This window comes from Taudactylus pleione, unplaced genomic scaffold (genome assembly GCF_031769625.1).
Source record: "Taudactylus pleione unplaced genomic scaffold, aTauple2 ptg000355l, whole genome shotgun sequence".
Taxonomy (NCBI): domain Eukaryota; kingdom Metazoa; phylum Chordata; class Amphibia; order Anura; family Myobatrachidae; genus Taudactylus; species Taudactylus pleione.
In genome coordinates this window covers 2,757,654-2,772,643 of record NW_028284756.1, presented here as the reverse complement: position 1 = coordinate 2,772,643, position 14,990 = coordinate 2,757,654, and positions in this window count along the sequence as shown.

Sequence of the window (14,990 nt, the reverse complement as noted above, 5' to 3'; positions counted from 1 at the left end):
TATACTGTGTACAGTGTGTGTGTCCTATGTTTTTTTAATATTGCTTTTGCAGTGAAACTACAAGTACCACTGGGCCCGTAATGCCACGAATGCAAGTACTTGTGGTACTCCAAGTACCAGCATGTAGGGGAGGCTCGCTGGGACCTGCAGTTCCACAGCAAAAGACAATATTTAAAACTAATTCAAATGCACTACACTTACACTATCAACCTGCCACCCACCGCCCAGGGGTGGCGGGGGTAGCCCCGTGCTAACAGCCTAGGCTAGGGGTGCCCTGGAGAGGGGGCACCCCTAGCCTAACTCCTCAGGGATCCCTGGCCTGGGCTGACTAGCGGTCAGGGCTGATGCTGTGGCTGGGGGCCCTGGTGATAGGGCTCCCTTGGTTGTGGCATCTGCCCCCCGCTAGAAAGGGTCCGGTGCTCTTTCTGGAGATTACAGGGGGACCCTACACAATTTTTTCCCTCTAAATCCACAACCAGGACAGGATCAGAGCTCAGTGCTGGTTGTGCTAAGTACAGGGGGACCCTACACAATTTTTCCCCTGTACTTAGACAACCAGGACTGGCTATGAAACGTCCAGGGCTGGTTCTGTTTTAGGGAGGACCCCACATCATTTAAAAAATTTTTTTAACTGTTTCTAAGCCTGTTACAGTAAGATACATGCTTGCATCTCACTGATGTATGCATGTATATGTGTGAAAACGAACTGCTCATGCTGAAAGTGAAAGCATGAAGCAGTTTTCTTCAGTCGTGGATTTGCTGTTTGTTTTGAAGTGAGATTTGCAGTAGATGAACATGCCAAATCAAACAGCAAATCACTGTTCAAAACCAAACAAAATCGAATTTGATTTAGAAAATGCTTCTAAAATTTAATTTTAGTAAATGAGGGATTTGAAGAGGGACTTGTACTTTTGATTTGATTCGGTTTGAGGTGAGCTAAATCGAACTTAAAAACGGAAGTAAAATCGAACTTTGATAAATATACCCCCTTATCTCCCCTTGCATTTCTGTCCTCTGAGATGCGTGGTAAAGTAATCACCAGACCCAGAGGGGGGATGCTGCCCACACCAGTGACAGTAGAGTTCATGTGATAGTGACATGACATCACCTTTACATCCTCTGCCATCGACTTACATCAGGATAGTCAATAACAGTGGGTGGTGGAGTCTCTATCAGTAAGTGTTAAACAACAGTCTGCTGGCATGTGGGAAGCAGGGCCATTAGGAGCCATTCCGAGCCCCATTATTGATAAGGGGGCTTGGCCTAATCATGGAAGACACCCTTAGAATTTTTTTTAAATAACCTCTATTTGCATCACCACAAAATGGTGCAGTACACTGGGGAGGGGAGCACTCTGAGTACCTCAGCCCATCGCAAATCCAGGGAGGGTGCGTGATCAGTGTAATCGATCCCCCCAATCAGAGGAAAAAACATTGTTGCTGCTCAACGGCAACACCAGTCTCCCTGGTATCCCATTGCAGCCCGACACACAGCAATGTGTGCTGTGCTGCTGTCTAAGGAAAGAGGCTGGGGGGGCAGCATCGGACCAAGGCCCTGCTGGGCACCACCAACAACGAGCCTGGGTCTGTGTTAGTACTCACTCCCCCCCCTCTGTCAGCACACCTGGGAGGAAGGTCTGCAGTCACTTGGGCAGATATGGGAGGCATGTCAAGGGCATGTTTTGTACTTGGTGCAAGACTCAACACTACACCTCTATGTCCACCAGGTCATGGGAGAGGTGGGTCATTTGTACTGGACCCCACAATTTCTGATGGAAGCTCTTCTTACTGAGTAAAAACTGGTAATAAAAATATTTTGCAAGTTATTTAATTACCAATAATCCAATTGCAGTATTACAAATTTAAAGGAAAGTGTTGTGTGCTATTGCATGCATGCAGGATTTCATTAGAGAAGTTTCAGTTCCAAATTCCCCCTTTTTGCCATCCACTACTATAGACCAGACTCATGGAGGGAAACTGACACAATGAGTCATATACACAGTTGAACAGCCAAAGATAGAGTTGGTTGCTTGTGGAACAATATTGTTTTGCCAGCAGGGCTCCTCCTAATTAATCCCTACATGGCCAGTGGAGTAGGAGCAGAGATGGGGGAGATATTTAAATAAACAATTTTAACATCTGGATGTACTTATATTTTAAAAGTTGATATTCTAGTAGCTAAAAAAAAGCCTTATTAAAACATGGTTCCCTTTGTTAATTAAAATCACCCAATGAAAACACTGTATGCTAATTGCATCTAATAAAGCATTTTAAATCTATTTCAATGTTTAGTACACTGGGACTAAGAGTATCCATTTCATGCACCACCGGTAACTGCACAGAAATGATTGCTTTATTATTAGCGGCTTATAATGCTGCTGTCTTACAATAGTCACACATACTTTCCCTACCAACAGCCATAATTGTTATTCCACTACCTTATATATCAAGGGCTCCTGACACTTCTTTAATTGTAAGCTCATTTGGGCAGGGTTTTTAACTTCTGTTTTATGTCATCACATGTAATTTATTTGTATTCAATCCCCTTAATGTACAAAACTGCATAATACAGTATCTTTACAAATAGTAGATACTAGTTAAAATATATATATAGAGAGAGAGATAGAGAAAGAGAGTTTCTCTCCTCCTCTCTCCTTCTATTTTTTCCCTCTCATCTGTCTATTGTTTTCTTATCAGCACTTGATTTTATTATATAGATTATCCTTAGCATTACCTGTTTTCTTTTCCTCTGTTAGTACCTTTGCGCCTTTTCTTCATTATGGAATATTTTTTTGAATCCCTGTGTGCATTTTCACTTTCTACTATACTATTATACAGTTTTGGTTGTGCATAATGTTGTGATGTTATGTTATCAGGAGTCTCTGTATTATCACCATGAGGTGGTGTCTGATGTGTAAGTATAAAGGCGCGTACACACGGGTCGATTTTTTGGACGACTGAACGATAACGATGTCGATGTCATTCAGTTGGCCAAAAAATCGTCAAGTTTCAGCCCCAAAACGATGAACGATAACTACCAATGCGCACTCCCGTTTGTAGTTGCTAGTTGCCGCTCATTGCCCGAACCTTCTGTCCAGTCTGGTGATATTGTCAGGTTGAACATGTTCGGAGATGAGGGAGGGAACCCGGCACTGAACAAAATCGTTCAGTGTTTGTGCTCAGTGTTCAACACTGAGCACACCCATGCCGGGGACACACAGGACAATTTCATTCGGGGAGAAAATTGTCCCGTGTGTACGCACCTTAACAAATAACTAAAGTGTTTGGAGACTGTAGATATGCAATATATAGCACCAGTGGTGGCTCCAGAGGTGGGGCTGCAGCGCAGTTCGAATTTAAAATAGCGGAGCCACACCAACTGTCATTTCACAGGCTGCCAAACATCACTGGCCGGGACTCACTGGCAGCTGGTGTGACTCCCCTATTTGAATTTTGAACTGTGCTACAGCCCCCCCCTCTGGAGCCTCCAATGTGTAGCATCTATCCTTGTGTATCAATGCCTATTTCCCTATAGATCGTAAGCTTGCGAGCAGGGCCTTCCTACCTCTATGTCTATCTGTTTTTACCCAGTTTTGTTCTATTAATGTTTCCAATTGTAAAGCACAATGAATTATGTTGTGCTATATAAGAAACTGTTAATAAATAAATAATATGTATTATGCTGGAAGTGACACAAGTGTCATAAGTGGGGCGGTCAGAGCTCAGACCAACTATCATCACATACCAACATATTGACATAATGTTATCACTCTTCAACTTTATATAATTAAGCTATACTATATATATATATATATATATATATATATATATATAAGATAAGAAGATATAGGATATACCGGTAGCAATAATTTTACTTGCAATAAAAATCACGTCCATTCTGAGATGACAAAGTCCAATCTGAGATTGGAATGTCGAGATGCATTGGGCATGGCCAGGTAGCTATAGGAGCATATTTTTTTTTTAAAGTCCTTTTAAAAATAAGTTCATGATTATCTCATTCTAAACAAAGAAGGTCCATAGTAGCAAAGAGGTAAAGGTACCAACGCATTTTGTGCAGTTTGTAGGCTGCATCTTCAAACTGGGTGAAAGTGAAATGCATTGGTACCCTTGGCCTGTCTGCTACTATGTACTTCTATTGTTCAGAATGAAATAAGCATGAGCTTGTTTTTAAAAAGGACTTTTTGATGCTCCTTTATCTACCTCATTCTAATTTTGCATTAAATAAAATTGTTTTTGATTTCTATTGTTTATATATCTAATATTATAATGGATATTTATATATTTTTTTCTATTGTGTCTCATAGACTTGTGATATATTGTGAGCTGGTAATGTTTTTATAGAGGTATATTACAGGTGGAGTCTCCCATATCCGAAAAGCCAAAAAGCAAAATATTCCAAAAACCGGAATATTTCGGGGCATCTGTGACGTCACGACGTGACTTGACGTCATGACGTCACTAGTATAGTGGCCAATGAATAGCGGCGTGGGCATGGTCCACACGCCAGCCCCCCCCCCCCCCGCAGCACCCACCGGACACCCAGCGGCAGCCGCCGGACCCTCCTGCGTCACCCGCCGGTCCCCTCATGACACCCGCCGGACCCTTACGCCTCCCTCGGTGGACCCCTCACGACACCTGCTTCACCCGCCGGACCACCACACAACATCCACAGCACCCGTGGGACACCTTCTGGACCCACCCGCAGCACACGCCAGGCCTCCCGTGACACCCGCTGGGCCCCCCCCCTCAGGTATTCCAAAAACCGCAATAATCCAAAATCCAAAATGCTCCTGGTCCCGAGCATTTCGGATATGGGAGACTCAACCTGTAGCAGATTTGTCACTTGCACTTAATACACCTAGCATTTTCAATACACGATTATCTGCACCATTAGATGCTCTAATCAAATTTTAATATATATATATATATATATATATATATATACAGTCAGGTGCATAAATATTGGGACATTGATAGAATATTCATATTTTGACCTCTATTCACCACCACAATGGCTTTGAAATGAAACAAACAAGATGTGCTTTAACTGCAGACTTTCAAATTTAATTTAAGGGTAATTACATCCAAATCAGGTGAACGGTGTAGGAATTACAATGGTTTCTATATGTGCCTCCCACTTTTTATGGGGCCAAAATTAATGGGACTATCAGCTCAAAAGCTATTTCATGGACAGGTGTGGGCTATTCTCTCATTATTTCATTATCAATTAAGCAGGTAAAAGGTCTGGAGTTGATTCTAGGTGTGACATTTGCATTTGGAATCAGTTGCTGTCGACTCTCAATATGAGATCCAAAGAGCTGTCACTATCAGTGAAGCAGGCCATCATTAGGCTGAAAAATCAAAACAAACCCATCAGAGAGATAGCAAAAACATTAGGTGTGGCCAAATCAACTGTTTGGAACATTCTTAAAAAGAAAGAATGCACCGGAGAGCTCAGCAACACCAACAGACCCGGAAGACCACGGAAAACAACTGTGGTGGATGCGAGAAGAATTATTTCCCTGGTGAAGAAAAACCCCTTCACAACAGTTGGCCAAATCAAGAACACTCTCCAGGAGGTAGGTGTATATGTGTCAAAGTCAACAATCAAGAGAAGACTTCACAAGAGTGAATATAGAGGGTTCACCACAAGATGTAAACCATTGGTGAGCCACAAAAACAGGAAGACCAGATTAGAGTTTGCCAAACGACATCTAAAAAAGCCATTACAGTTCTGGAACAACATCCTATGGACAGATGAGACAAAGATCAACTTGTACCAGAGTGATGGGAAGAGAAGAATATGGAGAAGGAAAGGAACTGCTCATGATCCAAAACATACCACCTCATCAGTGAAGCATGGTGGTGGTAGTGTCATGGCGTGGACATGTATGGCTACCAATGGAACTGGTTCCCTTGTATTTATTGATGATGTGACTGCTGACAAAAGCAGCAGAATTAATTCTGAAGTGTTTCGGGCAATATTATATGCTCATATTCAGTCAAATGCTTCAGAACTCATTGGACGGCGCTTCACAGTGCAGATGGACAATGACCTGAGGCATACTGAAAAAGCAACCAAAGAGGTTTTTAAGGCTAAAAACTGGAATGTTATGCAATGGCCAAGTCAATCTCCTGACCTGAATCCGATTGAGCATGCATTTCACTTGATGAAGACAAAACTGAAGGGAAAATGCCCCAAGAACAAGCAGGAACTGAAGATATTTGCAGTAGAGGCCTGGCAGAGCATCACCAGGGATGAAACCCAGCGTCTGGTGATGTCTATGCGTTCCAGACTTCAGGCTGTAATTGAATGCCAAGGATTTGCAACAAAGTATTAAAAAGTGAAAGTTAGATTGTTTAGTTTGTCCCATTACTTTTGGCCCCTTAAAAAGTGGGAGGCACATATAGAAACCGTTGTAATTCCTACACCGTTCACCTGATTTGGATGTAATTACCCTCAAATTAAATCTGAAAGTCTGCAGTTAAAGCACATCTTATTTGTTTCATGTCAAAGCCATTGTGGTGGTGAATAGAGGCCAAAATATGAAAATTCTGTCAATGTCCCAATATTTATGCGCCTGACTGTATATATATATATATATATATATATAGATAGATAGATAGATAGATAGATAGATAGATAGATAGATAGATATCAGGAATGGCTGGCACTCCTGTTGCTCATGGCAAACAACCGCTCTCGGTGCCAGTAAAAAACACAGTCACAAAGATATATATTACTAGGGTGCTTCAAAAAATAGCTTGACAAGACCTCTCATTGATTAAAAACATTCAACTTGTATATATACGTATAATCAATAGTATGGCCTTGGTATAGATTATTTTTCCACATAGTTACCATACTTGTCTAAGCATTTGTTACAATGGTACACCAAGGCATTTATCCCATCATAGAAGAAATCAGTGTCAAGCGCCTGAAGTCAGGACATGATGGCTTGCTGAACTTCACCATCAGCTGTGAATCGTCTTCCACCCAGGTGCTTCTTTATTGGTCTAAAGAGATGGAAATCACTTGGGGCCAGGTCAGGGCTGTAGGGAGGGTGGCCCAGTACCCCCCCTATGGTAGCACCATAACAACTCATGCATGTGGTTGGCTGAGTGTGGCCTGGCAATATTGTGCAGCAATACAATGCCTATTTGCAGCAACCCAGGTTGCTTTCAATGAATTGCCTCCTCCACTGGCTCAATTTGTCACAAGAGGGGACAGCATTCACAGTATCTCCTTTGGTGAGGAAATCAACATGAAGCACACTCTTGTGGTCTGAAAATAAAGTCGCCGTGACCTTCTTTGCTGACGGAGTTGTTTTGAATTTCTTTTGGGATGATGCTTGTTTCCATGTCATGGATGCTTGCTTCATCTCTGGTGTCACATGATGCACCCACATTTCATTGCCTGTAATATTACACTGCAGATACTGCACTCCCTCCTCATGGCACTGTGTCAAGTACAGGATTTGTGAACTTCGGTGAGTTGCTTCAGTATCCAGCATTAACATTTTTTTTCCTGTAACCCAGTTGCTCATGAACAATGTTTTGCACAGTACCCACTGAGATGTTCAGCAATATCACTGACTCGAATGCATCTGTCCTTCTAAATCAGACCTTCATTGCAGCACAAATTGCCCTCTGTGGTGGACATGCTTGGCCGGTCAGATCGATGTTCATCTTGATAGTCTGTTATCAAAGGCTGTGCACCAATCCCAAACCTGTTTCTGTGACATGACGTTATCACCGTACACCTCAACAAGTTGGTGATGAATTTCAGCTGCTGATGTGCCCTTTAGACACAGATATCTAATAAAAATACTACGCAACTCAATGTTTGACCATGTTTCCACCAGTCTCACCATCTTAAAACTGATGTTGGAACAGTATGACTGATATGAGGCACAGTCTAGTGGCCATGAGAGGAAGCAGTGGTCTACCTGCTCTGGCCTGGTGGGAAATTACAGTAGAATGAAACAGAGAACATTACACATGTAAGAGGTCTTGTAGCCTTACACATTGATTGAGTGTATATAATATAACAAGTTCAAATTAGAAATTCCTCTTCTTATCTTTACTACAATTTAGTGGATTTCTCTGTTAGAAGCAGTTATTATAAATACATTAAATGGTTATTGAGAGTCTAACTATTGACTCAGTTTGCTAGTGATTCTGTGGATTGAACTGCAAGATATTTACACATCATCAATCATAGTCACTATAAAGTACACAAGCTAAACAATGAGGAAATGTTACACTTTATAGCAACAATACAAATGATAATCATTAATGAAAAGACCTTCATCTTATATTTGCAAATATTTGCCTTCATTTTGACCTGTCAAAACAAATAAAGAGAAAGTCATCTTAAAAAGTGTTTGTCTAAATTTAATAATGCATTTCAAAACTATCACAAGAATAATGAGGACTTCTAGAAAGTTTAACACCAAATGAGGGAAAATAAATCTGGAGTAACATTTTAATCACTAATATCAAAGTCAGATGACATTTGATGCTTTCTGAGTTTCTTTCAACACTGTTATATTTGTGAGCGATCTTTGTAATGATCTACTGGAGAGACGACTGAGTTGTAGATGATTCTAGAGCTGAGTTAACCCATCATAATTCAATCTATTGAGCCCTACTTTATAAAAAATGCTGTTTTTTTATGTCAACAAACTACACTATGTAGACAAAAGTGATTGGACACCCTTGCGCAAGCGAAATGCATACTGTGCATACAAATCACACGAGTTCCAAATGGCCACTAATGTGGCGGTTTCAAAAAGAACACTTTGTAGGGAGGCCCATGCACTTGCATTTCTATGGACTAAAACAAAATAGAGGGAAGCACTCTGCGATATACAGTATAAGGTATGAGATTTAGAACCGATGTACAGTCTAACTGGATATAACCAAGTGTGTGCATCTACAGCGGCAGTGTTACTGATAATATGATCAGTCTTTTGAACAAGTCCTCAGATATGTGTCCAAAATTATATATTATGAACTAAAAAAGTTTCTGGTGGGCAAGAACTTGAAGCTGGGGACTCTTAGTAGAAGCAAAGTCAGAATGTTCAGGTGTGCAATAACGGTAGGCTGGGGTTTGGTTGATCACAATAAACAATCAATTCCATACAATATCAACAAGGTAGGCAAAAAGTTTAGGCAGAATGTTGTGTCAGTATGTTATAATCCCTTCACATTGGAGAAGGGATCACATTTCTCAATCACAGCTCTCACCACCAGATGAAGGTTCTGCTGGCCTGTCACTCCTCTGCATCCCCCTCTGGTGTGTGCATGTGAGTAAGTGGCAAGCTATAGGTATAACTGACTACTAAGATTGCAAAATCAAGACAATGATTTTGATAATGATAATTGGTAAAAGTGCCAAATCATGGTGCCAATGACTGGCATGTATCAAAACAAGACAGCATATAGTTAAAATACAAAGTCATGATTGATAAGTGTCCTCCCAATGCAGTTTATCCTGTAGGGACTTTTTCAAGGGTAAATGGGTGTTTGTATTTTATACCAGTGATCTCATCAGTACATCCCGGTGTGCGGTAATTTCACGCATTTCTGAGCACGGATCATCACGCATGTGCATTAGGTGCCTCTCCCTTCGGAGCAGCTATCCAGGTCAGTTTTGCAGACATTTTAATTGGATGCATTACGGTGGAGTCTCTTACTTCTCCCATGATCTGGTTTCTAGTGTTCACACACTTGGTTTCGCTTGTGGGGGTAGCCATTTTTGTTAGGTCTTTTGCATAGGATGCCTCTAGGTTCTGGCCCGTAAGATATGTGTAGTAGAATTTGTCCTCAAAATAGTGGTGTCAGTCATCTCTTTGCCAACAAACAGCATTTCATATTTCAAAGGGTATTGCTGACCAAACACATCATACATTTGATTCATGCATCCTTTCAGACAAAGGTTACCATTGCTACGGTTTTGTGTGTGTGTATGTTTACAACCTGTAATTACAACATATAGATGCCTATGGAAACCCTACCACTGATGGGGGAAAATTGTGCCCTACAGTCCTCTGATCCTAGAAGCGTCAGAATACCCTGACAATGGTATCTTATGAGTCAATATTTAGACCTTCAGGATGTAACATTTGTAGATCATAGATCCACTGGTTTCAGCACGATCTATTTTGTTGATTCTGTTCCCACCCCACCAATTGTAGTGGCTTTTCTCAATCGCTACAAATCTCAGTCTTGTGGAATTGCACTCATGTGTGATTCTAAAATGTTCGGAGACAATATGGTTTTCAAAACCTCTGGAAATATTCCTGATATGTTCATTGATTCAGACTTTGAGCGTTATTGTGGTGTGTAATTTCCAATTGTTATTGCGCAGTTTCTCCCTTTTTTTATACATTGTACTTGGGGGTCTATTCCTTAAGGGAAAAATTCATTAAGGATTGAACCCACTGCAAATTCAATCCAAGATCCTGAAAAGCTGCTCTTTTTGAGCAGACAGCTTTTCGGAATAAGGGGATTTTTCTCCTTCTTCACTGTCTCTTCGCACACTGTCTTAAACACAGGTTGAGAAGAGACAGTAAACCAGCAAGTGAGAAGCTGGAGGAGTCAAGTCTTCCCTCCTCCTTCAGCCCACCCACTTGCCTGCTCGCTCCCCCTACTCCTGGCCAACCCTGCTGCCTGTACCCCTGCCCCCACTGCCCCCCCACTGCCACAGAGCTGCAGCTGCCATGGGAGTCTGTGACCCCCACTGAAACCGGGCACCTCAGCAGTCTCAGACCGCCGCTGCTGTGCCCTCTCCCTTGCTGCTGGCTCACAGGAGGACTGTCCGGGCAGTTGGAAAGTACCAACATTAAGGTAATATCCCTTTGCTGTATCGGGTGCTGTACACCATCTCAGGATGGCATACAAGATCACTGTCAAGTTCTGAAAAAATGCTTTTTCGGAACTTGCTGAACTACATCATTTCCACATCCCCATACTATAGTATGGAAACAGTGAAAATGATTGGTGGACAATTGTAACCAAGAGATATCAATGATATCTCCTGCGTTACATGAATGATGAATTACCCTGTTCATTAATTTCTACAAAAATAGGTGAAAATCTTAATTTTCACCAACTTTTTTAGAAATCAAGTGATGATGAATAGAGCCCATGGAGTTACAGGGAAATATGGTGATATATATGACTCTCCGTAAGTCAGTTTCTTCCAGAGCTTTCGGTCTATGAAAAATGTACTGCTACTATGAAAGAAGCTACAGGTTCACATAAAATGGCTAGATAAGTGTCTGCCGGCCTATGGAGCAGCTGGAACAGAGAAGTCTGGTGATACAACTTCCAGACAGGAGTGTTTAAAAATACTAGCAATGATGGTATAAGAACTTCATGTTGCCGATATTGGGTTCCAAAGAGCAGGGCTGTAACTAGGGGTGGATGAGTGGTGCCATGGCCCAGGGTGCAGGAACTAGAAGGTGACACTGACACTGTTCCATGACATCTGTATTTGGCACGTAGAGTGCCTTGAATGGTACCCTGCAGTCTAGAAAGCCACCTTCTTGGAAAGTCCTTAGGATGCTGCAAGAGCTCAGCTTCTTCTCCTTGGTCTGAATGGCCCCAACCCCACATTGTGATGTCATGACATCTCATGTTTGTGGTGGGGGCAACACAGGGTTCATTATCACCCTGCTACAGCTCTTCGATTGCCTACCATGTTAATAATTTCTTGGTTTCAACTCCTGGCCACATTTGGATTCCTGCAAGTGGCCTCTCAGAATGTTCATACTAAGGTTAAACAAACTGGAATGATGGTGTCTTTCAGGCCTTAGTAGTAGTAGTATTACTGTAGTATATTCTTCACAGCAAAAAAAAACAAAACGTGTTCTTGGAAAATTATAAACTGATTAACGATTAATAAATAAACTGATCACAGAACATAACATCCATTCATTGGATGTAGAGAATGTTCTGATTCTCTTTGAAACAATAACTCCAGCTACAGTAATATAGACAAGTGTCTCTGGGAATCCTAGACAGTTTTGTTGACTATATATTAATTATCAATATAATTTCTGTATGTGCTATGTCACTAACTAAATAATGTGAGTGGTACTATTCCACACTTTCTGTAGTGGAATCATGGGATGGCCTATATAGTGTGACCATTGCTACCACACACCAAATACAACCATTTTTTAGAAGAACCAACGTTCTTGAGATTGGGACAACTGGTGAACCGAGAAGCTGAATTTTCATAAATTTGATTCTGTGTAGTGAAGTTGTTTCATCCATTGCTTATAGGTGACAAGTATAATATAAATCAAGTATTAGTATTGATCTACTGTACCTATTCCTACCTACACCCTTCATGCCCACTCTGTATTGAACAAAACCTCCTCTGACACCTCCTGCTTAAAACCCAAAAAGTCAGAAGGAGGTCCTGCTTTTATGGTCGGTATTCATGATGAATCAAGACCAAGCAGGCTACAGTATTGATCGTCTGCTCCATGGGAGGTTTCTGTTCTCTCTAAGCTCACTGAGGGCACCTGTATTACAGGTTGACAGGTGTACCGCCACAGTCAAACTCCCCGTCACTGCTATTTTTGTTTTCTTTGTTTTCTGTGCAGGGTTATTAGGTGATTTGACTATGTAATATGAAATACACCTTTAAGCCAAGACCCTAAGAACATCACACAACACTTGCCTGTTCCTCCACCTCTACTGAGAACAAAACAACAATACAAGATGACAACTGGTAAATTCAAACAACAACAAAAAAGTTTATTAATACTAAATATATCTGGCAGTAAGGCTCACTCAATAATATGTGGATCTTTATTTAGGGAAGAAGAGGACTATTCTAGCTTCCTGATTTTAACATTATTGATTAACAATACCCATTTGTTCATAAAAAGTTAAAACGAAGCCTTTTATATTATGACTAGTATCAGTGTGCTGTCCCTTTAACTTCATGACTGCCCTAAGTTACATTAAGTGATACCAGGTTGGAAATATGTACATTAAAAAATTAGCAGTTAACTTTAATTACTCCAAAAATAATTGAATGGTAATAAACCAGCAATAGTCTCTCTCTTTTTTATTTTTAGCTGAAAAAAAAAATCATCACACTTAAATGTCATCTCCCTTTGTGCATAAAATTGGAAGCTTTATTGATGAGTTTAATATTTAACGCTCACCTAAAAAGTTCAAATGCATTCATACTTTAGTCACAGTCGTTGTCAGTTCAACTGTACAATGCATGATATACGATTTCATGACAGAGAGAAATAGTGCCATTTGATAACTAGCTTTCTTTGTCTGACTACCCTTCCATCTCCCTTTCTATACTTCTATGACTAATGGGGCTGATATATGCACGGAGAGGCGAGACGCAGAATCAGGTAATAGGAAGGTGGGGATTGTTGAGATATGAATGGTAAATCCATTAATCTTTCGAAATCCAATTCAAGGAACTGAGGACAGAGAAAAAACAGAGGAAAAACAGCCGACACATCATTTGTTATTGGCCAGAGTGTGCAAGTCAACTGTTTAATTATCTCACCAAATTCCACTCCCCATTCATCAAGATGCCAAGGGCCTGTTACAGAGATTGCCACCCACATAAAGGCTGCAGAGAGGTAAAACTCTAACTGGACAGAGATAAAATCGCTCCCTGGATAAGCAAAGTACGTCCTGTGCCAGTAATAAAGATTATGGTCACTAGCCCCAATCACAGAGCAACACAAATAACGAAATAAAAAATGTACTTATCGAATATATTCCCAAGCATTGAACAACTCAATTTCCTTAAAAACAATAACACCTTTGATAAGTTTACCTTTTGTTAATGAGGTTATTCCTTGCATTTTTACTATTATTGGGATAGATGTATTTGTTGTTTTAATATTCTTCTTAATTATTATTGTTGTTATTATTATTATTATTATTATTATTATTATTATTATTATTATTAATAATAATAAATAAATCAGGACCAGATATTTTTCAATACAATCCCTACAACATTTAAAAGAAACAATATATTATATAAATATAAAAGTTAATTTTTTTTTCAACTTTGGAATTCTTGTCACAATTTTTAAAAATAAAATAAAAAAACAACTGTCGAAATCTGCTTGCTTGCAGACCTTAGTTATAGCAGTTGTACCATCACCTCTTTGTTCTAAGCAGCCAATTAATGTATTTAGCTAAATCGACTGAAATACAGTATGCTGAAAAAGAGAAAAACCAAAACAGTAGAGAATTCTGTGTCAAAGAGGGTGGGATGGAAATATTATTAAAATGTTTTGTTTTTAATGTTTTGAATGTACCTAGAAATATTTCACTATGGTCATTTTAGAAGCATAATAGAATTTCTTATTATGATGCAGCTGCTGTTAATGTTGGCATATTATTCTTAGGAATAAACTAAACTTCACTCATGGACAACTTTTGACAGGAACGCAGTGATGCTTTTGAATGGTAGGAATATATTTAGAAAAATAAAAACAAATCTCAAAGAATCCTGAAGTTTGTACACATCTCATTTAATGGGAAACATTTTTTTTCTCTGTCACACAACAATGCTTCCGCTTGTAATACACACCCTACAGTACCTTATAGTTAAACTGCTCTGAAACATTGGTGGCAAACTGGAAAAATAATCTCCTACTGTATGTATGAGAATATATATATATATATATATATATATATATATATATATATATATAGTCATTATAGTTCTGCACTCACGTCTTAATCCAATTTCAATCACTGGGGTGGTCCTTTTTGGACAGTAATCCAAATATCCACAAGTAAAGTGTACCACACATTAGATCGCACAGTTACTAGGGCACTCACCAGATTTTGATAAACATCAACAGTTTTTATTTTTCATGTGTGATAAGGAGAATCATTCCAGGTTTAAAGAATTAAAGAAAACCGACATTTTGGACTAAGAATAACCTTTTTCAA